This window comes from Microtus pennsylvanicus, chromosome 8, assembly GCF_037038515.1.
Source record: "Microtus pennsylvanicus isolate mMicPen1 chromosome 8, mMicPen1.hap1, whole genome shotgun sequence".
Lineage (NCBI taxonomy): Eukaryota > Metazoa > Chordata > Mammalia > Rodentia > Cricetidae > Microtus > Microtus pennsylvanicus.
The window spans coordinates 85921527-85947039 of NC_134586.1; positions in this window are offsets into that span (position 1 = coordinate 85921527).

A 25513-nucleotide genomic window follows, 5' to 3' on the forward strand; every position below is an offset into this window, starting at 1 on the left:
AACAAGATATTTTATGACAGAACCAGAATTAACCAATACCTAGCCACAAACCAAGCAATATACAAAGTACTAGAAGGAAAATTCCAACCTAAGGAAGTTAGCTACATCTACAAAAGCACAGACAATAGATGATCTCACAGCAGGAAATCCCAAAGAAGAGAAACACACACACAATAACATCACCAAAAACGAAAACTAAAATAACAGGAACTAGCAGTCATCAGTCATAAATATCTCTTAATATAAATGGACTCAACTCACCTATAAAAAGACACAAGATAGCAGATTGAATATGAAAACAGAATCAATCCTTTTAGTACACACAAGAAACACACTTCAACCTCAAAAAGAGATATCACCTTAGAGTAAAGGGTAAGGAAAGAATTGTTTGACCAAAAAAAACCAAGATGGTATAGCTATCCCAATATCTAACAAAATAGACTTCAAACTAAAATCAATCAAAAGAGACAAAGAAGGACATTTCATATTAGTCACAGGAAAAATCCATCAAGAGGAAATTTCAATACTGAACATCTATGCTTCAAATACAAGGGCACACTCATATGTAAAAGAAAAACTACTAAAGCTTAAATCATACATTAAACCCCATACACTAATAGTGGGAGATGTAAATATCCCACTCTCACCACTGGACATGTCTTCCAGACAGAAATTTAACAGAGAAATAAGAAAACAAACAGATGTTATGACAGGAATGGACTCAATGGATAGAACATTCCACCCAAAGAAAAGAGAATATACCTTCTTCTCAGCACCTCATGGACCCTTCTCAAGAACTGACCACATACTAGGTAACAAAACAAACCACAACAGATTAAAAAAAAGGAAGAACCCCAGGTATCTTATTGGATCACCATGACTTAAAGTTAGAATTTAACAGCAGCACTAATTTCAGAAAGCTCACAAACACATGGAAATTAAACAGAACCCACATGAATCACCAGTGGGTCAAGAAAGACTTAAAAAAAATTAAAGACTTTTTAAAATTCAAGTAAAATGACCACACAACATACCAATATTTATGGGACATAATGAAAGCAGTGTTAAGAGGAAAGTTCATAGCACTAAGTACCTACATAAAGAAGCTGAAAAAAATAATCCCACACTAATGAGTTAACCAAACACCTTAAAACTCTAGAACAAAAAGAAGCAAACTCATCCAGGAGGACTAGGAGGCAGGAAATAATCAAACTGAGAGCTGAAATCAACAAAATAGAACCAAAGAAAACAATACAAAGAATCAATGAGACAAAGAGTTGGTTCTTTGAGAAAATCAACAAACTAGACAAACTTTTATCTAAACTAACCAAAAGGCATAGAGAGAATATCCAAATTAACAAAATCAGAAACAAAAAGGGGGATATAACAACAGACATGGAGGAAATCCAGAGACCCATCAGGTCATATTTGGAAAACCTGTACTCCACAAAATTAAAAAACTTAAAGGAAATGGACAACTTTCTGGATAAATATCACTTACCAAAATTATATCAATACCAGATAAGCAAATTAAATAGACTTATAACTGCTAAAGAAATACAGTCATCAAAAGTCCCCCCCCCCCTGCAAAAAAAGCCCAGGACTAAATGGTTTCAGTACAGAATTCTACAAGGTTTTCAAAGAAGAACTAATACCTATATTCCTCAAATTTTTCCACACAATAGAAACAGAAGAAATATTGCCAAACTTTTTCTATGAGGCTACAATTATCCTAATATCCAAATCACACAAAGGCACTAGTAAGAAAGAAAATTACAAACCAATCTCCCTCATGCACATTGATGCAAAAATATTCAATAAAATACTAGCAAATAGAATCTAAGAACACATCAGAAAAATCATCCATCATGACCAAGTTGACTTAATCCCAGAGATGCGGGGATGGTTCAACATATGAAAATTTGTCAATGTAATCCACTATATAACTATATAAACAAACAGAAAAAAAACCCTACATGGTTATCTCATTAGATGCTGAAAAAGGTTTTGACAAAATACAACATCCCTTTATGATAAAGGTCTTGAAGAGAGTAGGGATACAAGTAATATACCTAAACATAATAAAGGCAATATACAGCAAGCCAACAGCTAACATAAAACTATATGGAAATAAACTCAAAGCAATTTTACTGAAATCAGGAATAAGACAAAGTTGTCCACTCTCTCTATATCTATTCACCATAGTATTTGGCGTTCTAGCTAGAGTAATAAGGTAACAAAAGGAGATCAAGGGGATACAAATCAGAAAAAAAGAAGTCAAACTCTCACTATTAGCTAATGATATGATAGTTTACATAAATGACCCCAAAAATTTTACCAAGGAACTTTTACAACTCATAAACACCTTCAGTAATATAGCAGTATGCAAGATTAACTCAAAAAAAAATCAGTAGCCCTCTTTTATACAGATGATAAATGGACTGAGAAACAAATCAGAGAAACATCACCATTCACAATAGCCACAAATAATATAAAATATCTTGGAGTAACTCTGACTAGACAAGTGAAAGAGCTGTATGACAAGAACTTTATGTTTTATGGGAGAGAAACTGAAGAAGACACCATAAAATGGAAAGATCTCCCATGCTCTTGAGTAGGTAGAATGAACATAGTAAAAATGACAATCTAACCAAAAGCAATCTAGAGATTCAATGCAATGCCCATCAAAATCCCAGCAAAATTCTTCACAGACCTCGAAAGAATGGTACTCAACTTCATATGGAAGCACAAAAACCCTAGGATAGTCAAAACAATCCTGTACAATAAAGGAACTTCTTGAGGCATCACAATCCCTGACTTCAAACTTTACTACAGAACTGCAGTACTGTAAACAGCCTGGTATTGGCATAAAAACAGACAGGAGAACCAATAGAACCAAATTGAAGACCTGGGTATCAATCCACATACCTACAAACACCTGATTTTTGACAAATATCAAAAATTATAAAATGAATAAAAGAAAGCATATTCAACAAATGGTGCTGACATATTGGATGTCAGCATGTAGAAGAATAAAAACAGATCCATATCTATTGCTGTGCACAAAACTCAAGTCCAAATGGATCAAAACTTCAACATGAAACTAATCACACTGAACCTCATAGAAGAGAAAGTGGAAAGTACACTTGAATGCATTGGCACAGGAGACTACTTCCTAAACGTAACCTCAGTAACACAGACACTGAGAGAGACAATTAATAAATGGGACTTCCTGAAAATGAGAATCTTCTTTTAAGCAAAGGGCATGGTCAACAATATAAAATGGTAACCTACAGTGTGGATAAGGATCTTTACCAACCCCAGATCAGACAGAGGGCTGATCTCCAAAATATACAAAGAACTCAAGAAAATGCTTATGAAAAGAACAGGTAATCCAATTAAAAAATGGGGTACACTGTCACTAAGACAAAAAGGCAACCCACTGACTGGGAGAAGATCTTCACCAACCCCGCAGCTGACAAAAGTCTGATCTCCAAAATATATAAAGAACTCAAGAAACTAGACCGTAAAAGGCTAATCAACCCAATTATAAAATGGGGCACTGAGCTGAACAGAGAATTCTCAATAGAAGAAGTTCAAATGGCCAAAAGACACTTAAGGTCATGCTCAACTTCCTTAGCGATCAGGGAAATGCAAATCAAGACTACTTTTAGATACCATCTTACACCTGTCAGAATGGCTAAAATAAAAAACACCAAGGATAGCCTTTGCTGGAGAGGTTGTGGAGAAAGGGGGGCACTCATCCATTGCTGGTGGGAATGCAAACTTGTGCAACCACTTTGGAAAGCAGTGTAGCGGTTTCTCAGGAAATTTGAGATCAACCTACCCCTGGACCCAGCAATACCACTCTTGGGAATATACCCAAGAGATGCCCTATCATACAACAAAAGTATATGCTCAACTATGTTCATAGCAGCATTGTTTGTAATAGCCAGAACCTGGAAACAACCTAGATGCCCTTCAATGGAAGAATGGATGAAGAAACTATGGAATATATACATATTAGAGTACTATTCAGCAGTAAAAAACAAGGACTTCTTGAATTTTGCATGCAAATGGATGGAAATAGAAAACACTATCCTGAGTGAGGTAAGCCAGACCCAAAAAGAGGAACATGGGATGTACTCACTCATATTTGGTTTCTAGCCATAAATAAAGGACATTGAGCCTATAATTAGTGATTCTAGAGAACCTAAATAAGGAGAACTCAAAGAAAAACATATAGACATCCTCCTGAATATTAACCTTCATCAGGCGATGAAAGGAGACAGAGACAGAGACCCACATCTGAGCACCGGACAGAAATCTCAAGGTCCAAATCAGGAGCAGAAGGAGAGAGAGCACGAGCAAGGAACTCAGGACCACGAGGGGTGCACCCACACACTGAGACAATGGGGATGTTCTACTGGGAACTCACCAAGGTCAGCTGGCCTGGATCTGAAAAAGCCTGGGATAAAACCAGACTCTCTGAACATAGCGGACAATGAGGACTACTGAGAACTCAAGAACAATGGCAATGGGCTTTTGATCCTACTGCACGTACTGGCTTTGTGGGAGCCTAGGCAGTTTGGATGCTCACCTTACTAGACCTGGATGGAGGTGGGTGGTCCTTGAACTTCCCACAGGGCAGGGAATCCTGATTGCTCTTTGGGCTGACGAGGGAGGGGAACTTGATTGGGGGAGGGGGAGGGAAAAGGGAGGCGGTGCCAGGGAAGAGACAGAAATCTTTAATAAATAAAAAAAATGGGGTACAGACCTAAATAGAGAACTCTCAACAAATGAATCTAAAATGCCTAAAAGACATGTAAGTAAATGTTCAACATCCTTAGCAAATCAAACCACTCTGAGATTCCATCTCACCCCTATAAGAATGGCCAAGATCAAAAACATTGTTGACAACTTATGCTGGAGAGGATGTAGGGTTAAGGGAACATTCCTTCATTGTTGGTGGTAGTCCAAATAATACAGCCATTTTGGAAATCAATATGGTGATTTTTCAGAAAATTAGGAGGCAACTTACCTCAAGACCCAGCAATATCACTTTTGGGCATATACCCAAAGGTTGCTCAAACATGCCACAAGGACATGTGCTCAACCATGTTCATAGCAGCATTATTTGTTATAGCCAGAATCTGGAAATAACCTAAATGCCCCTCAACCAAAAAATGGATAAAGAAGATGAGGTACATTTACACAATAGTGTTAGTAAACAGTGCAAAAAAAATAATGACATCTTGAAATTTGTAGGCAAATGAATGGATTTAAAAAACATCATATTGAGTGAATAACCCAGACCCATAAAGACAAATATAATATGTTCTCACTCTTAAGTGGCTTTCAAACATAAAGCAAAGAAAACCAGTCTAGGATTCACAATCCCAGAGGACCTAGACTACAAAGAAGACACTAAGAGAGACATACATGGATCTAATGTATATGGGAAGTAGAAAAAGACAAGATATCCTGAATAAATTGGGAGCATGGACATTATGGGAGAGGGCAAAAGTGGAGGGGGATGGAAGGGAAGGAAATGGAGAAAAATATATTGCTCAATAAAAACAATAAAAAAGAATAGGAGTATGAGTCCTGTATGAGCGTGAGGAAAAAAAGAAAAAATAAATGAAGAAGATGAAGGGGGGCGGATTAGTTTATAGATATATAGATGTGTAGGAAGATGAAAGCAGGGTAGAACTGGTAACGAGAATGGAAAACAGGATAGGTGGATGGATGAGTAGATGTGCAGATGTCTTAGAAGATGAAGGAGGAAGAAGTGAGTGGATGAGTAAGAAAAAAACAGAGGGAGGCATTAGTGAGTAGATGGATTAATAGAGAAGTGGATAATTGGAGGGAGCAGTAGAGAGCTTGAATAAATGGGCTGGTAGCCTGGAAGCAAGATAGACAGATGGATGAGTGGAGAAGAGGATCGACACAAACGTGAGTGGACAGATATTGAAAGGAGGGATAATAACTTTCTGGAATTACTGATGGATAGAAAAGTGGAGGTATATAAGATGTCCTAGAGAGTCTGTATTCTCTAATACTGCCCATAGGAATTAGCCTTCTCTTAGGCCAGGGCCTGGCTTTCTACATCTCTACCCCGGGCTCTACAGCAGCCCTAGCATGGCTTCTTTCATCTCATCACACAATGGGAGAAAAAGTAAGACTCAAGTTGAAGCCAAGGTGAGGAATGAGAGGTTCGAGGCTTGCTATGGTGGGTTGTGCACGATACCCTCTCCTTCCTTGGTGAGCACCTAGAAAGTGCTTCTTGCTGAAGAGTGGAAACAGAGTTCTGCCACTCCACACACTTGTTTAAGATGTCCTAAGAACCAGGAGCATGTTTGGGGGTGTAGGCTGGCCTGTCTAATGCCTTTCAGATGGGTAGAAGATCTTTTCTTCATCTTCTGAGAGACGACAACAGAGTCAGTGATTAATCCCCATGCTGATGATACCTATCATGTTTGGTCTCACCCCACTCATACTTTCTTTTCCCAGTGGAACTTGCCCATTGCTTGCTTACACATTTTCCTGCTCTATCCTAGGTACCAAATTGGGTGTTATATGGCTATGATGGGGTGGAATTTGAGACTCAGCACCAGGATACAGAGGCATATCTCCATTAGGACAGCCTTTCCCAGGGTTTGGTCAGGTGGACTGCTCATGGATGTCCCCACTCCTGGTTGTAAATCTCTTCTGATCTATTGGCTGCATTCTTTTCATAGTAAGTAGCCACTGGCACCTTCCCTTAGCTGGGTATTGGAGACATGCTATTCTAGTTTCTGCCTGAGTGCTCCTGTAAAAAACAAAAAAACAATAACAACAAAAAAACGCTTGTTGTATTTAATCGATTGCATCGATTTATTGCTTTTATTGATCGTTGGAAATACTCTGTATTATTGGAGGTAATTGCTTTCTTTTGAGAATGTGGAAGTTCTCCTCATTAGCATCCATTTTTCTATGAAGCATTGAGCAGGGGTGGAGGGGTGGGGGGAGCATGGAATACCAGATGCATAGGGCTCATTTTGGTGATATATTGAGGACCATCAGGGTGAACAATGGCTTTGATATAAATCAGATGGAAGGAAGAATTGAGCCCATTTACCACAGGCTTGCTGGAGTTTTTGTAATAAAATGATCAGGCCACTTTTCTTCCTCTCTGTGGGGTCCCCTCTGAGTTTTCCAAGCATACTAGCGGTGGGTGAAGTAGCTCTCAGGGAGATGCATACCCCCACAGCAAGGAGTCTACATTGTGTTAGTATATGCCACAGAAGCCTTGCCGGTGACAGGGGGCGTTCCATGTGTTCCAGGTTCTCCTTCTGCATCAGGTTGTTCCATGACCTTTTGTGTTTGTTTCCTTTTCTTCTCTATGCCTGTTGGTCTAGGACTAGTTTTCAGGCTGCAGCAATGCAGGTGCTCCCGGGATGCCTGTGTCTGCACACGACCACATATGTTCTCAGTAACACGAACACAAAAATTGTGTGTAACAGTAACATGTGCAATGGCGTACTACTTCCATAATGGAAGTTTTAGGTGTAGCAAAAATGTATGATTCAATCTGCTTCTCTGGGCAGTTTTGTATATGTATATTGGCTCCTGAGAGGTGTGTCCCCTACAGGAAGAATGTGCAACTATCGTTTTAATAGGCATCACCACAGCTCTGTCTTCAGAGAAGAAACCAGACGAATCTGAAAGAAGCGCTGTGAAGTGACGGGTCCTTCTGCCTCTGTCCTCTGTACTGGGCTGCTCCCTCCCTGTGCCTTCATAGGACATTATTTCCTCCCAGAGGGGATAGTAGAACCTGGCACTGACCTGCACTTCCTTGTAGAGGTTTTGTGGGGTCAGGTGCCCCGTCTCTCAGAGTTTTCAGTCGTAGCAATGGCAAAGCTTTCTGTCTTCTTTGCAGATCTGTCTGGTGAGCACTCAGCCCTCCTTGGATCTTTTCCACGTCTGGCAATAATCAGAACATACACGGCTTATGCATCCATGAAGACTATGTCCTCAGGTCAGGCTGCCACTTCTGGGGAGCAGACCAGTTTCCAGCTTGACTATCATCCCAAGCTGGGTGACCTTGGGCAGCCCACTTAGCTTCTCTGAACCTCAGGTCATTTCTTATTTACATAATGGGATTAATAATGTCTAAATCAAAAGATTATTTCGAGGACTCAATGAGCCAGTGTTTGCCAACGGCTTAGCGACATGCAACACATAATGCCTGGTCAAACAGTGCCAGCTCTCGTCATTAGTAGAGTTTCTTTAAGTGTGCTTTGTGCTGGCAGCACTGGAAGTCATGGTGAAGGATGCATCAAGTTCCATTTCAACTCTCTCACGCCCTGATTGCCAGCAGCTGGTAGTTGAGGGAGGGTTCTAGCAATGAAACTGTCAATCAAAGCACAGCAGGTGGTGTCCCCTGGAAGCAGGGAGCTCAGTGAGAGAGCCTGGAGCCCTCCCCAGGCCCAGGAAGCTGACTGGGAACAGCCAGGACTAAGGAGCAGAGGCGGTGCTTGAAGCTTTCTTTTCACCTAGGGGCCCTCTCCCCCAACAAGCAGAAAGGGTCCCCTTTTCATGCTGTCCTTTTGCCCTTTAAACATTATGTTTGAAAGGGCTGCGCATGTTCAGTCTCTGTGTGGAAAGGCCAAGTAAAGTAGCTTGCCCTTGTAATCCTAGAGCTGGGGAAGTAGAGACAGGCAGAGCCCCAGGAATCAGTGGCCAGCCACCCTGTTTAGTTGGTGAATTCCAGGTTAGAGGGAGACAGTATCTCAAAAAAAAAAAGAAAAAGAAAAAAAAAGAAAAAAACCAGGTTGTGTTGTCAGTACCTCTGGCCTCGTCTACATGTCTGTACAAGTACGCATATTTGCCAGCACACATATGGGCCGCCCATATACATCCAAAGACTGTATATGTCAGTATTATGTGCAGAGAATATAAGCAGTGGAAACTTTTAAAAACGTAACTAAAATTGTGTATGATTTAACCTGATTTTCAGGACAGTTATGTATAATTCTTGCTCCCAGAGAGTGCACCCCCTACAGGTAGTACACACAGTGCCCGTTATTTGCATATTTATCAGCCTAGGGACTACCTCCCTTTCCTGCTTGACAATCACTCTTTACAAAGTAGTTGAGAAAGCAGGAGACACTGAGATTTTCCACACTCTGTCTGTGGAAATACAGCTGGCCTTTGCCTCCTCCCTCCCACAAGCTAGTGACCAGCTCTGGCCAGGGGTGGGACTTGAGTGGGAGGCTGTGTCCATGCCAACAATCAGTGTGCCAGGCCAGGCTGATCAAAGTTGACTCTGGCCCCTGGCTTGGGAGGAAGGGTGATGGATACCCTGTCTGATAGTCAATTCCTTTCTTGGTCCTTATCTTCCGAGGAAATGCTGCCTGATGTTATCACAGACTGAATAGATTAAAAGCAGAACTTTGAACTCAGCTGCTCGGTGAGGTCTCCCTGGAGTGAATCTCAGCTCTGCTTTGGCATCGCCCTGGTGCCTTGCCTGCCTGCTGAAAACCCAGCTGCAGCTCAGTCATGGCTCTGCTCTGGGGAGGGCCCAGAACTTCCATTTTCACAGATTTGCTTGGGTAGGAAACATTTAATAAATTTACATGCACAAGACACCTTCAGCCTGCTCCCTTCAACCTTTTGGTTTCTTTCTTTCTTAGTTAAAATTATTTTAAGCAATATACTTTAATCACATTCCCCCCTCCCAACTCTTTCTTCTTCCAGATCCTCCCTAACTCCCTAACCCACCCAACTTCTTTCTCTCCCTCATTCCTTTTTCCTCCCTCCTTCCCTCCCTCCCTTTTGGCTTTCATTGTTGTTGCTAGTTTTTAGTTTGCCTTTTAAAAAGTGTATTATATTTTCCAGTATGGCATTTGGCCACAACAACAAGAAGAATAGCTAATTCTGGACTTCAGATCAAAGACAAAGCTGTTGTGAAATGGGCTGCCTTTTGCAGACCACTGTCCTGGGACTCAACTAAATTCCCAGCTTTTCCTACAGGCTTGGATTCAAGTTCAAGTTCAACATCAGCTCTCATCTAAATTATCACCCCAGCTCTTGCATAAACACCTATTCTGAGTTCTTTGAGACAGCAGAGAAATTGCTTTGGTAAGTTTTTTTGAGTTGTGTAGGAGACATCTGTCCAGAAAGCCACCGTGTTGGCAGGTGTCCTTAGAAGGATGCTCTCGCTGTCAGGTGCAAGAAGAAATGTCTTTAGTAAGGCAGCTCATGGGATGAAACTCCCTCACTGTAGCATAGACGGGCAGAGTAGGTTTCCACAAGGGCAGTTTTTAAGAATCTCTGTGAAAATGCCTGCCTCCATCTGTCTCCGCTCTGGTCGTTGGCTTCAGATGAGCTGAGCCATTTAAAAATTCCCCAACAAGAGACCTCAGGCACCGGAAGAAGTGATGAACAGATTTTCAATTTGGCCTTAATTTGCATGAATCATTTCTCTCCCCTTTAACACTTTAAATCACTGTCTTAGATGAGATACTGGGAATGGGGAGTAAGTTCTCCCTGGAGGCAGCCAATTCTTGGTTGGTCTGGAGATGGCTGAGGGTCTAACCTTAACTCCAGAGAGGTGAGAGACCACACAGACAAGACTCAGAATGGTACCCGGGGTTGTGACCCAGGATTTAAGTCATTTCTTACAGCTTTGGCCTAGAACTTTTGCAAGAGCTTCCTCTAGTAGGCAACCCCTCTTGCGGTTTCCCTCTGTCATTTTTCTTACCCAGGACAAACAGTGAAGTTCTCAGTTAGAGCTGGAAAAGGCTGTGGGTGTGTTGAGGCCCTAAGTGTATGATATTTGGGGATGTGTTTGGTGGGGGTGTGGGGGTGAGTAATGGTAACTGAGAATAATGCATGATAATGACAGTTAAGCTTGTTAAGTACTTTTTTTTCATTCATCTCAGATACTGGCCTGGGCTTTTATTCTTCATCTCTTGTTTACCACATAACTCTTTTTCAGCTGGGATGAGAGGTTAAGAAATGTGCTTGGTTACCTGGCTAGCAGATAACGGTAGAGCTGGATTTGAACCCAGGAGGTCTGCTTGGGGTCTGTGTTCCTAATCTCAACTCATGCTAGCCTCGCCCCTGAGCTGCCCCTCTGTCATAGCACAGTGTGGAGTCTTTTTGTCCTGTGTCACATAAGTGTCTAGTCCTTTGAGCAGTCCTTTGCACACCAGACTAAGGTCTCCAGAACCTTCTTGGAGACAGCTGATACTGGTAAAAGAATCTTCTGATTCAGAAAGGGATTGGCTAGCTCTTACCCTGCAGTGAGTCCCTTTGACTTCTTCTCCCTTCCTTCCTGGATGAATTCAAGATCTGTTTCCTGCCTTAAAGGCCTAGGTTTTCATCCAGACCCCTCAGAGTGATGTTAGGTCAGAAAGTCTGAAGAACACAGGTTTTCTCTGTGTAACAGCCCTGGCCGTCCTGGAACTTGCTTTGTAGACCAGGCTGGTCTTGAACTCACAGAAATCCACCTACCTCTTCTCCAAGTGCTGGGATTAAAGGTGTGTACCATCAACCAGCTCTGAAGAAGACTTTTTGAGAAGGATTTTCTGTCTGGTGGAAAGCATGCTGGATCCACATAGTAAAAATAGCAATATAACCTCTATATCCAAATTTAGATAAAACTCTTACCATGGACAAACTCTTTCTATCCCAAAGGAAGACACGAGTGGGCAACTTTCTCTGTAACCTTGTCCTGGAAAGCCACCCCTGGGTGTTGCTTGAATTTTGTCTTCCAGGCCATAGGAAAAAATGGGCAACAACTTGAGTCTATTCAAGACAGGAGGCCAGTGGATAGAGAATAGGGATTGGCTTGCACATTGTGATTCCCTGCGCATGCCACATGGTACTGTAGGTGGCTCATCAGCTTTGGCTCACTGATGGTCCTCATCACTCTGGCAGCCAGTAAACTGGGCAACTTGAACTCCGGGGTCTCAATAGCTACTTGTGTCCTTTCTTTAAGTAGTTTCCTGTTCTGTATGTACTGTGATGTTAGACATACAATGTCAGAAAAGCCTGTAATCAAGGTGGAACTGCCCAGAAAGTTTAAGGATTATATCAGTATTATTAATTCAAGACTTAGGCAAAGCCCATGACAGTTTGGCAAGAGTCACCCACTTGACAGACTCATCATCACTGTACCTTACAGACCCCTTCTGGCACTGACAGGTAAACTGAGGTCACAGACAGGAAGTTTATTCATGCCAGATTGCAGGTTACTTGAAACTCAGGCTCTGGATCTTTCTGCATCAGTTCATGCCCTTCTTGGAGATTGATTTGAGAATGATCTGCATAAGGGCTTCCAATTATGATAACATTCACCTATTTATTCCCCCAGTCACTCGGGAGGATTTTTAATGTGCTGGGTACCATATTGAACATGGGACAGAGTATGAACTGGTCATCCATCCCTTCATAGAGTTATTTTGTGGAAGACAGACAGTCAGCCTGTATTAGGTAAATGGACACTGTATCAGAAGGTGGTGAGGTCAATGGGGAAAGTCAGGAAAGAACAGAGTTCACGAGGGACAGACCTCAAATTGGAGACCAGCAGGAACTCTTGAAGAATGGTGAAAGAACAGGACAAAGTGTTGTCGTTCAGTCACAGGTCTCTTCATTGATGCCCTAGCCTGGAAGATGTCAGGAAGTGGAGCTTTAAACCAGAGTCTACAATTTGGAAGACCATGGGAGAGATGCAGAGAGTTAGAGTCACCGCAGGGACCAAGGAGAGACCGAGACAGATTTGGAACTGTTGAGATCAGGGCAAAGGGAAGTGAGACTCGGCTGAGCTCTGAGGACATGGAATCCAGGGGTAGCAGAAGCAAGGTGCAGGTAGTCCTCAGCAGGTGGCAGAGAGAGAATGTGGCAGGAAGGAAGGGACGAGACCAGAGGTGACATTCAAGAGCAGCAAGGGGGGCTGTGAAGAAACAGGAGGTGGAGCTTTGTCTGCTGGGCTCTTAAGATTTTTTATAGCCAGAAGACGAAGAAAAGAGGCGGCTTTACAAATGTCCCACTGGTGACTGTGGAGACTTGTGTTGGAGTGAATGAGAAGGTGGCTATAATCCTCAGCTTGACCAGCATCTGAGATTATGATGTGGAGGGAGGAATGAGATCCAGTTCTATCCAGAAGAGAGTTGGCTGTTGAAGGAGACTCTGAGGTCAGACCCTGGTACCATCCCTCCTCCTGGTGACCTCTGAACCAGCTAGGAGCCATCATTTCCAGATTACCTCCCAACATTCAGGTACCAAAGTGACTTGTGCCTTTCTGTAACATTTCCCACAGTGGAACATGAACTTGAATGATTAATGGCTATGTCTCTCATTGCTTGAGACCGCTGAGTATACCCAGTACATGAGAGGAAGGACTTCACGCTTCGGTTTTTGTCCTCTTAGGTCTGAGGGTGTTTTTCTTGGTTTTGGAAGAACCAGCAGCATCCTCTTTCATGAAAATGTGACAGCTTTCTGTGATGATGACAGGAGGACTGAGTGCCTGAGGACATGCCCCAGCTGTCCAAACTGGTGGTGCGGCTGTTGTACTCAGCCAAGTCTCTCTTTCGCAGTCTCCTTCCCTGAATATGACTTGCACTTGGCTGGTCAAAGTGAAGTAGACTCTGGGAGATAGCCACTCGGGACAGCTGATGTCATTGCAGATGTTCTTGGAGGTGGAACTGGGCAAGAGGATGTGGATATGTAGCCTGTATACCCTGCAGCAAAGGAGCTGAGGGTCTTGAGCTTCTACAAAGCAGCAGCACAACTTTGGGAGGTTGAGAATTGAGGATCCAGGGTCTGGGCCCTTTGGTTTGTTGTATTTGGATTTTTAGAAGGAGAAGCACTAATCCCTGTACTCAGTGTCTCTTGCAGGAAGCATAGGCTCAAATATGGACTAGAATAAGTCTAGAAGGGGAATGGCATGGTGGTTAATTCCACCTCCTACCACATACCATTTTGGGCCACCCTAAGGTAGATAGAGGTTGAATGGTGAATGGGGGTTTTCTGGTTCCAGAATCATAACTAGGGAATTAAGGAGCCTCATGCTCATCAATAGTGGAGATAGCCAGGCTGCTAAGACTAGATATATGAGATGTCGACCTAAGAAAGGATCCCCACTTGGTGGCAGAACTGGTGCTGGAATCTGGCATACCACCACTTCTAGCCCAGGACCTTCCCTGCTCCCTGGGGTGTTGAGAAGGGCAAATTGACAAGCCATGGAGGCTACTGTGTGGCAGGTGGGTTCGAGCACTAGCAATGTGCAGACACTGTGCTGTGCCACTGTAGGCTTTCCCGCCCTCTCTGGGTGGGTGGAAGTGGGCGTGCACTTTGTGCTTAATTATAGAGCACACCAGCAGAGAGGAGCTGCTCGGAAGCGCATGTCATTCTGTTTGGGGATAATAGACATGCAGTCTGGAAAATATCTATTATCTCATCCTGTCCTCCTTCTCCCAGAGCTTCTGAGGTCTGCATCAGATTGTTTGGGCTTTCTTCAGCAGTGCCTCACACAGAGGGCCCTGGGCAGGGCTTCTGGGAAGGTGGTGAACCCATGTTTTTTTTTGGGGGGGATGGTCATCTTTTTATCCATGGGTCTGGTTCTGAAGACCCTGTCCTCTGGTGCTTTGGAAGTTAGGGAGGCTAAAATCTTCTAGCCATGACCACTGAGTCTCTGCCAAGTGTGGGGCTTGACTTTCATATCTGGGGTTTCACAATGGCGGCACAGACAGTGTTCCCTCAGTAGTCCCGAGCAGAGAGAGACATGGCCATCAATCATTCAAGTTTATGTCCCACTATTGGAAATACTGCAAAAGAGCACAAGTCACTTTGGTACCTGCATGTTGGGAGGTAATCTGGAAATGATGGCTCCTAGCTGGTTCAGAGGTCACCAGGAAGAGGGATGGTACCAGGGTGTGACCTCAGAGTCTCCTTCTACAGCCAACTCTCTTCTGGATAGAACTTAACATTTCATAACTCTGTGTCCTTATATAAATTCTCTCCCTAGATCATTTTCCATCCCACCCCACCTCACTGTTTTTTCTTAAGGAATTTGTATTAATTCAGCAAAACTTAGATTGTAACCTATACAATGGAGCCTTCTTGGACATCACAGTGAAGTGATCATTTGGCTTCTTCCTTGATGTTCTTGTCCTATAATTTCCAGAGCATTTATCAATTAGATGTGACCAGTTCCCAGGTGTGTGGGCACCGTATCTCCTCTATCTTTTGTTCTTAAATGGTGTGCATTAAGAGCCAAACTTCCCTTTTCGTTTAAGTTTCATACACGAGAACTATTTTTACAGCATTGCACTCCTGCATCTCCCTTCTCCAAATCCTTCCATGTCCACCCACTCTCTCAAATTATTCTTCTTTAATTTGTATTTAAACACACACACACACACACACACACACACACACACACACACTATTGAGTCTCCATAATATTACTTGTTTGTATGTGTGTTTAGGGCTGACCATTGAGGATGGGAGAACCCATCAGGGTTCCCAGAAGGAGACTGATTCTCCTTCCAGCAGCCATTAATTGTCTGTAGATCTTCATTTACGGATAGGGCCTTGTGAGATTTACCCCATCTACACTGGCATGCCATATCCTGTCATTGTGCAGGCCTTGTTTAGATGACTATATTGGTGAGACTTACTGATTATAACTTCCTAATGGTTATAACTTCCATCTCCCATATAGAAGACATTGTCTTGCAGCTGCTTTTCTGATCTTCTGGATCTGTAAATGTATGTATATCTATATAGTTTAAATAAAGTTATGCTACCTGGGGTGTTAATGCTCCCCACCCCTGCCAAGAGCCAAATACTCTCAAATGAAAACTCCAGTGTCAGACATGGAAAACCTTATTTCAGGTTTCTGGTCACTGGAGTCCGAGAGACCCCTCAAATAATATAGGCTGTTGCTATTTCATTTGGTGGCCTCACAGAACTTGAAAGTAAGGCCTCATTGCTGAAGGCCTCACACATTCATACATTTTAGATACTGGATTTGGAGACGTTAAGCTGGAACTGCTCTGGAAACCTCTTCCTTGACGACTAACTCTTATATATATGAAGGGGCTATGCAAGCTTCGAAGGCGGAAAAGCAACCTGTAAAACCCATGACTGCATCAATGACCTCAATGACCAGTCCAGCAGGGGTGTAGTAGTGGCACTCACATCTTAGGATTAACCAGCTGTTGTCTAATTGGACTTACGGATCTCTCAATAATAGCGAGTTCATACCTGGTATTATAAACCCAGCTAACTACCCATGCTGGTAAGGTCATGGACATTAGAGAATCTACCACTGCCACATTCCTAACCCAGTGTAATTATATCTGCATTCTAAGTTTTGTCTTCGTGAACTGAACTGAAACGAATCTCCGTTACGATGTTAGACTCAGACCACTGATGATCGAGCCCTGCCCAAAGCTCGGGGGCTTTTCCCAGAGGGATCTGCAAAGGAGAATATCAATAACTCTCTGTGTGTCATTAGCAAGTGCCCAGTTATGTCAGGGATTTGGCATTTTTATTTTCTCACTGACTAGAGTGAGCCCTTGAGCCGATCCAGGAGTTCTGAGCAGTTATCACCCGGTATTGATGACCATGTATTCTTCCCCGTCTCTTTACACCTGGAGATGAAGGAAGAAATACAAACTTCTGTTACAAGAAATGTTTCCCTGGTTTATCAGCTCTCCCCCTCCCAGCTGGGGCTCGGAATGATTTTTTAGTTCCCAGCTTTTATGCCTATGATCAAAGTGCCCGAGGCAGTGAGAATTGGCGGCACCTGCATTTCTGGCTGAGCCCAGTGCTCTCCTCTTCGGGACTGTTGAAAGAACCTGTGGCTCAATGGGTTTTGCACAGGCGAATGTGGCCTGGCAGTGAAAGGGGCTCCAGAGGCTGAAGGGTCCCAGCAGCCCTGGGATATTGGGGCTCAGCTGCCCTTCCTCCAGTGGAGACTAATCCCCTGCCGCCGTTGTGTTTCTTTGCCCTCTGCTTTCTAACTTGCATCCAGTCAATCACCCCTTTGTGCAGCCACTTCTTTCTCTCCAATGAATTAAATGCAGAAAAATCCTTGAACGGGATTTCTCACAGCAAAGGATCAAGTAACCTTTCTTTGTTTTCTCCCTTAACATTTTTTTCCCCAACCACAAAAGGAAAACATGCATTAAAGGTGAGAGAAAAAAAGAAAAGTTGTAGTCAAGTAATTTCAAGTTGAGAAGTAGAGCAGCTGAGACCCAGGATAAAAATGTACACTCAGCAATATGGTCCTTTCCTACAAATTAATTAACCCAAAGTGCTTGTTTAATTAGTGTGAGGGGTAGGGAATTGAGGAGCTAACAATATCTCTCACCCAGTTTGGAATTATGTTCACAAAAGAATTTCCTCTTTCCTCCCTGAGAGGATGAGAGAGCCGCTCTCATCAATCTCGAGTCAGTGGGGACCTCAAGGCTGGAGATAATTCTTTCAGATGACTCTGCCCTCTAGAGAGGGGACTTTGCAGATGTACTACTCCGCAGACTCCCTGCCTGTGACATGGCATAGGAGGGTCTTCACACAGTGAAGGTGGAGGCTCTTCTGTCCTGCTCTTGAGAGAGTGGCTTTGACAATAGTCCCCCCAATATCACATCCATATCTTCTAGTATCTGGGCCATTTTCACTTCTCCATGTCACATCTGTGCTGCACACCAAGGTTCTGCATTTCCTGCTCTTGATGTGAGTATGAATAGTTGTTTCCTCCCAAGGAACTAGGAAAATTCGTTTTCTCAGGTGTTCCAAGAGCTATAGTTTAAGACAATGCCATAGTTTGCTTGTTGGTGCTATAACAAAATACCCAAGACTGGATAATTTATAGTTCATAAAGTTCATGAGGCCTATATAGTTCTGAGGCTGGCAAGTACAAGAACTTGATACTAAGATCTGCTTGGCATTTGGTGAGGGATTTGTTGTTGTTTTATCACATGGTAGACAGCATCACATTGTGAGGTGGAGTTTGTTAGCCCAGGTTTATCTTCCTCTGCTTATACGCCATTGATGCTTTATGAGGGCCCTACCTTCATGAGCCAGAAAGTTCCAGTTAACCTCCCAATGCCCCCATCTAAATACTCTCAGCATATGAAAATGGGGGTCAAATTCCCAACACGTGAACTTTGGAGGGAAACATTCAACCCACAGCAGATCCTGGGGCTGATATTGCTCCAAGAATTTCTGTGGAGGACATAAGCAGGGGTCACTGTTGTGGGGGTATGGTGGGTTCTTGCCCACCCTCTCCACTTTTCCATAGACTCTCTTGGTATCTGGTGAGTGCTATGGGTTCATTCTTAGAATTCTAATCTTCAATACATAAAAGACAAAGGATTGTAAAGGAAGCTATTTTTTTCAATGTATATTACCAAAATAAATCAGGTATGTGGTCCATTCATGCATATGTTTTTAATGAACTGATTAAAATGCACTGTCTGCTTATAGGTCCAGTTGCTATCATCTGCTTAAACTAAGTCATAATTTGAAAAATCTCGGACAATCATGCCATACTAAACATAGCCGATTCCTGCTATTGCCAAGTTACAACCATCATGGAAGTGTAGTGGTTCTTGGCAAAATTCACTGTTGAGGGAAGCATTATATTTCAGTAAGAAGTTAGTGAACATAAAGCTAGTCTTCATCTGAGTCCATTGACGTTCTGAACTCAATCCGAGGACCTTTGGTTGAGTTCCTACTGCAAGACACATGAATTCTTTCTGGTGAAAACTGAGCTCTTGCCACTTCTTCATTTCCCCCTAACAACAAAATAGGTTTCCTCCAACTTTGGGGACTGCTTATCGCTTTGGTGGAAGAAGAGGTGGGACAGGAACCAAGTGAGAAAGTAGGCTGTGTTAGGTTGTTGGTCTGTACTGCTAGGTGGGGTAAATGGGGAATATGGGCTGAGAGAGAGGTATATTGTGTACCACCCTGGACTTCTTGATGAGGAAAGACTACCTGCTTATGGAACAAACTGAGGGAAGTGGCGGCAGACCAGTTGCAAGGGGCATGCTGTTAGTCAAGAGGGAGGCAAAACCAAGCTCCCTGTTTTGAAAACTACCAGCCTTGTCTCTGAAGCCCTTGAATCCTGCAACACACCTCTCTGGAGCTCATCTGGAAGAGGTGCCATTTTGGCATGGCACAGGTGTGGATTCAGACATGCTCCTGAGAACATGGCTCGGGGCCTCCTCTTCCATGTGCTCTGCAGGAAGCAGGAGCCAGCAGTACCAGTAGTGCTTAGAGCTTAGAGCCAACCTCCTGGTGTCATTGCCACCTCCACTGTCTTTCCAGAGTCTCTAAAGCAACCGATTCACTCTTTGGGGAAAACAGCTATAAGCCAGTAGCTGGCTTGCCACCTGTTTAGTTCCTCTGATAACTAATAATCTCTGAACAGGAAAACATTTTATCTTTCTTAGTTGCTCTTCAGAGGACCAGAGTGGGTGATTGAACTTCTCTGCTTGAGAAAGAGAAGTTGCTCCGGGTAAGATTTAATTTCAATGAAGAAAAAGTCCCTAAATGTCATTTCCCCTTAATATGTTTTGTCCTTGAAAATAGAGCTTGCATTAGATAAGTGAATTTCTACCTAAAATCTAGGTTCTCTGGTAAAAACTCAGAGCTGAGTTGCTCGGTCCCGGCTTAAAGCCTCGCAAGCAGTCTGGGACCCTCGACTCCTCTCTGTCAGCGTGGAACATGGGTTCTTTCAGGACATGAGGCTAAATCCATGACTGAGTGCCCAGCCAAGGCTTCACAGTGAGAGAGATTCCTAGCAGTTCTAAGTCAACCAGGGTTGACAAGCCCTGTTCTTCCTCCTGCGAATGTTCACATGTGAGCAAGAATTTACCTAGTGCTTCTCTGGGCTTCAGATGCAAGAGGCTATTTATCATTTGGGGCCATTCTGTCCCTTCAGAAACCCTCGGCTGCCCCTTGTATTCAGGGCATGTGGGAGGCACTGTTGGGCAGCAGAGAAGGTGACAAACAGCGTGTGAATCAAATTCAGGTCATTCCATCAGGGCAAACAGTGTAAGGTGGAAGGAGGGACAAGTGATGGAATTATCATGAAGAGGGACATTAGCAACTGCCACATGAAAATTGCTCCTGAGAACTTTGGTCTAATTGCTGAGGACGATTTATACATAGGAAGAGGGTGTTGCGGTCTCTCATGGGTTGGAGTGAGAAAGTGGGTCACGTGGAGCTTTCTTAGGCGCTGATTGTGGAGAGGCTCTGAATATCTGGGATACCCGTGGGTTTATCTTTCACACCTTAGCGAGGATGAAACCCCTTGTTAAGGCATGTTCACAGGTTGTGTTGTTTTATTAGCATTTTTGTAAACTTGTAACATGACACGAATTCTTCTAATTCTAGAACAAAAGGCATGTAGTCCCAGAGATGAGAATGACTCATGTCAAGTCTGAGGACCCTGATACTGGCCAGGAGGAACCGTAGGAGGTTACAGTTGGCCTGTGCCTCCCTCAGACTCCTGGAATAATGGTCTGGATCCCAGCTTTGCGTCTTTCTAACTCTTGTCAGCCGTGTGTAGCAAAGGCTGATTGTCCTATTGGCCTTAATGTGCAGCCCATTGTCCAATTTGCTTTAAGTCACTAATTGTTTTGTGCTATGGCCATTATAATCTTGTCTGAAAAAGGAAAAGAGAAAGAAATGAGGAGACCCAGAGAAGTTACAGAACTTGACTAAAGTATTGAGTATCAGAAGCAAGATTTAAACTATTGCACAGTTTTTTCCTCTGAATGCAAACGTTTCTGCCTGGAGGAAGCTGGAAGAATGGTAAGACTCAGGAAGTAAAGGAAATTTACAAGGCTCAGAAAAGGATGACAGATGCAAGGTTCCCAAGGTTCCCATGGCTACACTTGCTTGGGTCAGGAGACCATGGTAGAGCTGTATGTGCAGGTTGCTCATTGGGCTCCAGGGACACACCTTCTCTGAGTCATCACCTGGGTAGGTAGGCTTTCTGGTGAGGCACCTGCCTTTGTGTGGCCCATGTGCCTTTAAGTAACCCTTTACCATCCTTGTGTTAAGTAACTCCAATACATTCACCAGATGACTAATCTAGATTCAGTAGAGCCCTGCTTTCCATTGTTGTCAGTGCCCAATCTGAGCTCCTGCGTGTCTGCTCCCTAGGAAAAGCCGCGGAACACAAACCCAGGCAGTTAGGATCTACCACCACAAACCCCACACAAACAAAATATGAGGCGCAATTAGTGAACTCTGGGCAGGCTTCAAAATTGTGTAGTAGTCACATTAAAATCATTTTATAATAAGCAGAGATATTAATCTTATTGATGCATTTTTCTTAGTCTAACATGTGAAGAATATTATCACTTTGGCATGTAATCAATGCTATAAATAATTAGTGTGACATTTTAAAACATGCTATGTGTTTTGTGCTTGTAGCCCAAGGACTTTGACATGAGTTTAGCAGCTATGAGTGGTGAGCAATACCATCCTCAAATTTACTTTGCTCCAGTGGGCTCCCTAAGCTGCTCATGAGACTCAAAGAACTTGAAAGCAGAATTGCAGAAGCTGTGGTTTCTGGGTGGCAAATTCATGACTGTGGTGCACAGAGTTATAAATGCAACCAGAAGCAAAATATTGATACAAGGACCGTTGTGCAGACAGCAGCAATCTGTTGATTACCAAGTCCCGCATTGAGAAGTTGGAGAAGGCTGTTCTTGGGGCTCATGAATATTCTGAGAGCTAGTCCTATGTCTTCTTAAAGGCTTCCTTCCACCTCTGTGTGTAGCGGGTGCTCTATGCATGGGAAGGTGTCTGGCTTATTAAGCTTCACTACCAAGAACAGTCACATCCAGACAACCAAGGTCATAGCAAGGAGAGTGGGAAAATTGAATTGTCTTAATCCTGTTGTCTCAGCAGCTGTGTTACTATTTTTTTTAACCTGTCTTTGGTTTTTGGTTGATTATTCTGTTGTTATTTGTTTGTGTTCTGTTTTACTCCTCTGATGGAATGGGTATAGTTTGCAGAGACAGCCTGATCACAGCAACTCTGAAAAGCAAGGCTGAGGAAGAGCAGGAAAAACAAGACATGTGTGTTTAGCTTAAAACACACATCCCTTGGGTGTTATTAGATTCTCTAGTGATGGGTTGGGTTGATCTGAGCCTGAGCTTACTAGTAGCCTAGAAGAAGAAAAGCAGCGTAAGTTATGTGGATCACAGAGTAATGGGAGACAAAGCAGAACTTGCCAAAGAGCATCCCAAGATCTAGCTCTGAGTCATAGAAGCAATTGTTCTGGACTCCTAGAAACAAAACTCCGGGGGCCTCCATGCTAATCTCAGCATCATGTTGCAGCTCAGTGCTGTAAATTCTACACCTCCATTCTTCTGCCAATTAAGGCTTTCTCCTCTTACACCCTTTTAGACCGAAGGTGTAGCTCTTCTGTACTCTATAGCTATCCCATAACTGCTTTTTGGTCAATATTCTCCAGATCCTCAAAAGAACTGACTTAATCTGGACAAGTATAATGACTTAGAAGAATGTGTCTCTAGTGATGGGACTGTCATGGGTTCCTCTGGACCTGCTCCTTTGCTTCCTCCATTAATGTGAATATTTCCCCTGGCTGTTACAGTCGTCTGTAGACCAGCCCTAAATCAGGACCCATGAGGTTGGGAGTTAATATGATCCTTCTGTAATCCTCTCTGCCACATGTTCGTAGAAAGAAGAAGGCTGTGAGGACCAAGAGGAAGACTGAGCTCCGAGAGGGTGATTGCTTAGGCTCCTTGGGGTCTGGTGAACGTATACCCAGCCAGAGAACCATCACTGGGCTGTGATAGACAGGAAAAACCAACTTCTGTTTTGTCAGACTATAAATATAAGATTTATTGGCTAGAGCAGCCGGCAGTGTCTTAACTAATGCAGTGCTCCCTTGGGAAAGCCTCCAGAATACCGTTCCTCTCAACCAAGAATGAAGAGTTTAAGCAGCACCAAGCTCAAAGTTATGTTCCCTGACAAGCACTAGGAATGCAAAGAGTCTCTGCTTTAAGGAAGTGGGTGGGTGCGAAGAGTTACATCTCACCAGTCACCTAAGGTGGGAGCAAGATTAACACACTCTTGCCACAGTTCTGCCGCCTTGCAGAAACTCTTGCCTGGGTGGAAAGCTGCCCTCTCCTCTTGGAGATAAGCCATGTGTCCCCAGGTAGGAACAGGATCCTTCTGAGATAGGCATTTTGCTTTAACTCCACACATGGGAACAACAGCACTCAGGGCCACATTGCTTCCTGCAGTGAACTCCAATGCAGGAACTTTTGCCTGGAAAAAAAAAAACCTTGAAAGAACTATAACCATCTAAAAGTTGAAGCAAACCTTGGACATATATAATACAAGGATTTGGAGATATATCCTGTCTATCACAGCCCAATGATGGTTCTCTGGCTGGGTATACGTTCACCAGACCCCCAGGAGCCTAAGCAATCACCCTCTCGGAGCTCAGCCTTCCTCTTGGTCCTCACAGCCTTCTTCTTTCTATGAACATGTGGTGGAGATATATCTCCAAATCCTTGTATTATATATGTATATGTGTACGCACATACGTACATGTGTACGTATATGTATGTATATATATCCATCATCAATACCATCTCCTATATTGTTATTATCATCCCTATTTTTCATTAAGAGCCCCTAACACACATCCATATTTATTGCTGCTCTAGCTACAATATCGATGAAATGGAATGAGCCCATATGTTCCTCAACAGATGAATGGATAATGAAGTGTGGTACATATACACTGAGGACTTTTTTTAAGCCACAAATAAAAATGAAATTATGGAGTTTGCAGGTAAATGAATGGATCTGGAAATTATTATCAAGTGGCGTAACCTAGATGCCAAAAACAGTCACTGCATATGCCTTTCATTGCAGATTCTAGGTTTTAATGAGAGAGAGAGAGAGAGAGAGAGAGAGAGAGAGAGAGAGAGAGAGAGAGAGAGAGAGAGAAGATATGCTAGAAAGGGGGCAAAGAGTAGAAAAAGAGAGCTTGAGGAGAGAATAGAGATATAAACACATGATATAAAAGTAAAAAGAAGGCTAATGGGGGTGGATACAGGAGTAGGTGTATGGGAAGGTGAAGAAGGAGGACCAACAATGCAATTTTTGTTAGAAAATGACATAATAAATGTTTGGACTTCACATGTTAATGGAAAATAAAAAAAGAATGCCACCATAAAAATCTACCCTTAATAAATTAAACATCAATACAGTATCATTGGCTATGGTACTCTCTGGTAGGTCTCTAGGACAGACTGGGTCTTTTTTGGCCATCACCTTCCTCTAAGACCATGGTAACTGCCACTATTCTTTCTGCATTTGGGAATATGATTATTTTAGGTGCAACATATGTGAGGTCCAGTCTTCAAAGCAGGAATGGATGTGTGTAGATCATGGGATTGAGTAGAGGAATCATACATAGAGAAGTCATACTTTATTCCACAGCACACAGGCCACCAGGCATGCAGAAGATCATAAGTACTCAGGCACACACAGGCTACACATGTATGTATAGGCAGACACACACAGGCTGGTTGGCTGGCAAAGGCAAAGGCGCTCACCTCCAATCTATGTGCCATGCAAAAATGGCATTCTGGTAGGGATAGTTATGTAAGAGATTATGTCACTGTTGACTTTTGGGTTCCCCAGACCATTTATTTTGTGCTGATTCAGTCACACCTTTCACTTGGGGACGTACAACATTAGCCAGCTTGGGCTGTGCTCCATATCCACAGCCAGACCAAATTTTCTCAGTACAAACTGACTTAATGGCCTCTGTTCCCTAAAACATATATGCCAGATGATATACAATTTGCCTTTTTGTGCTTGGCTTAATTTCTTAGGATGATAGCTTCTAGTCTCATCCATGCGTTTGAAGATGCTAGGAATTTCCTCTTCTTTAAGGCATAATATTTTATTGTTTATATACTTCATATTTTATTGATCTTCTTACCCATTGATAGATACTTGGGTTGTTCCTGTACTATACATAACACTCCAGTGAACATGTATGTGAAGTTATGTCTGATTTAAATACATTTAGATAAATATGAAGAGCATCGCATTTGCTCTGATTACTTTTCATAGCCACCAAAAACAATATGGCATTGGCATAAAAATGGCCACGGTCCAACGAACAGAGCAGAGAGCCTAGTAAGCTGTATGTAATGTCAGTGTATTCATGGACAAGGTTTTAAGGATACGAAATAGGGAAGAAGTAATTCAGTAAATGGAATTGTGAAACATGGAAGTCTACCCAACAAAAAAGGAAACTAGGCTTTTATATTATAACACACACACACACACACACACACACACACACACACACACACATCAATTAAAACTGAATCTAAAACCCAAAGGACAGGCAACAGTAAAGCTACTGGGAGAAAACACTGAAGAAAAGTACCTGACATGATCTTGGCCATGATGTTTTTGGCTTAAAACTGCAAGCACA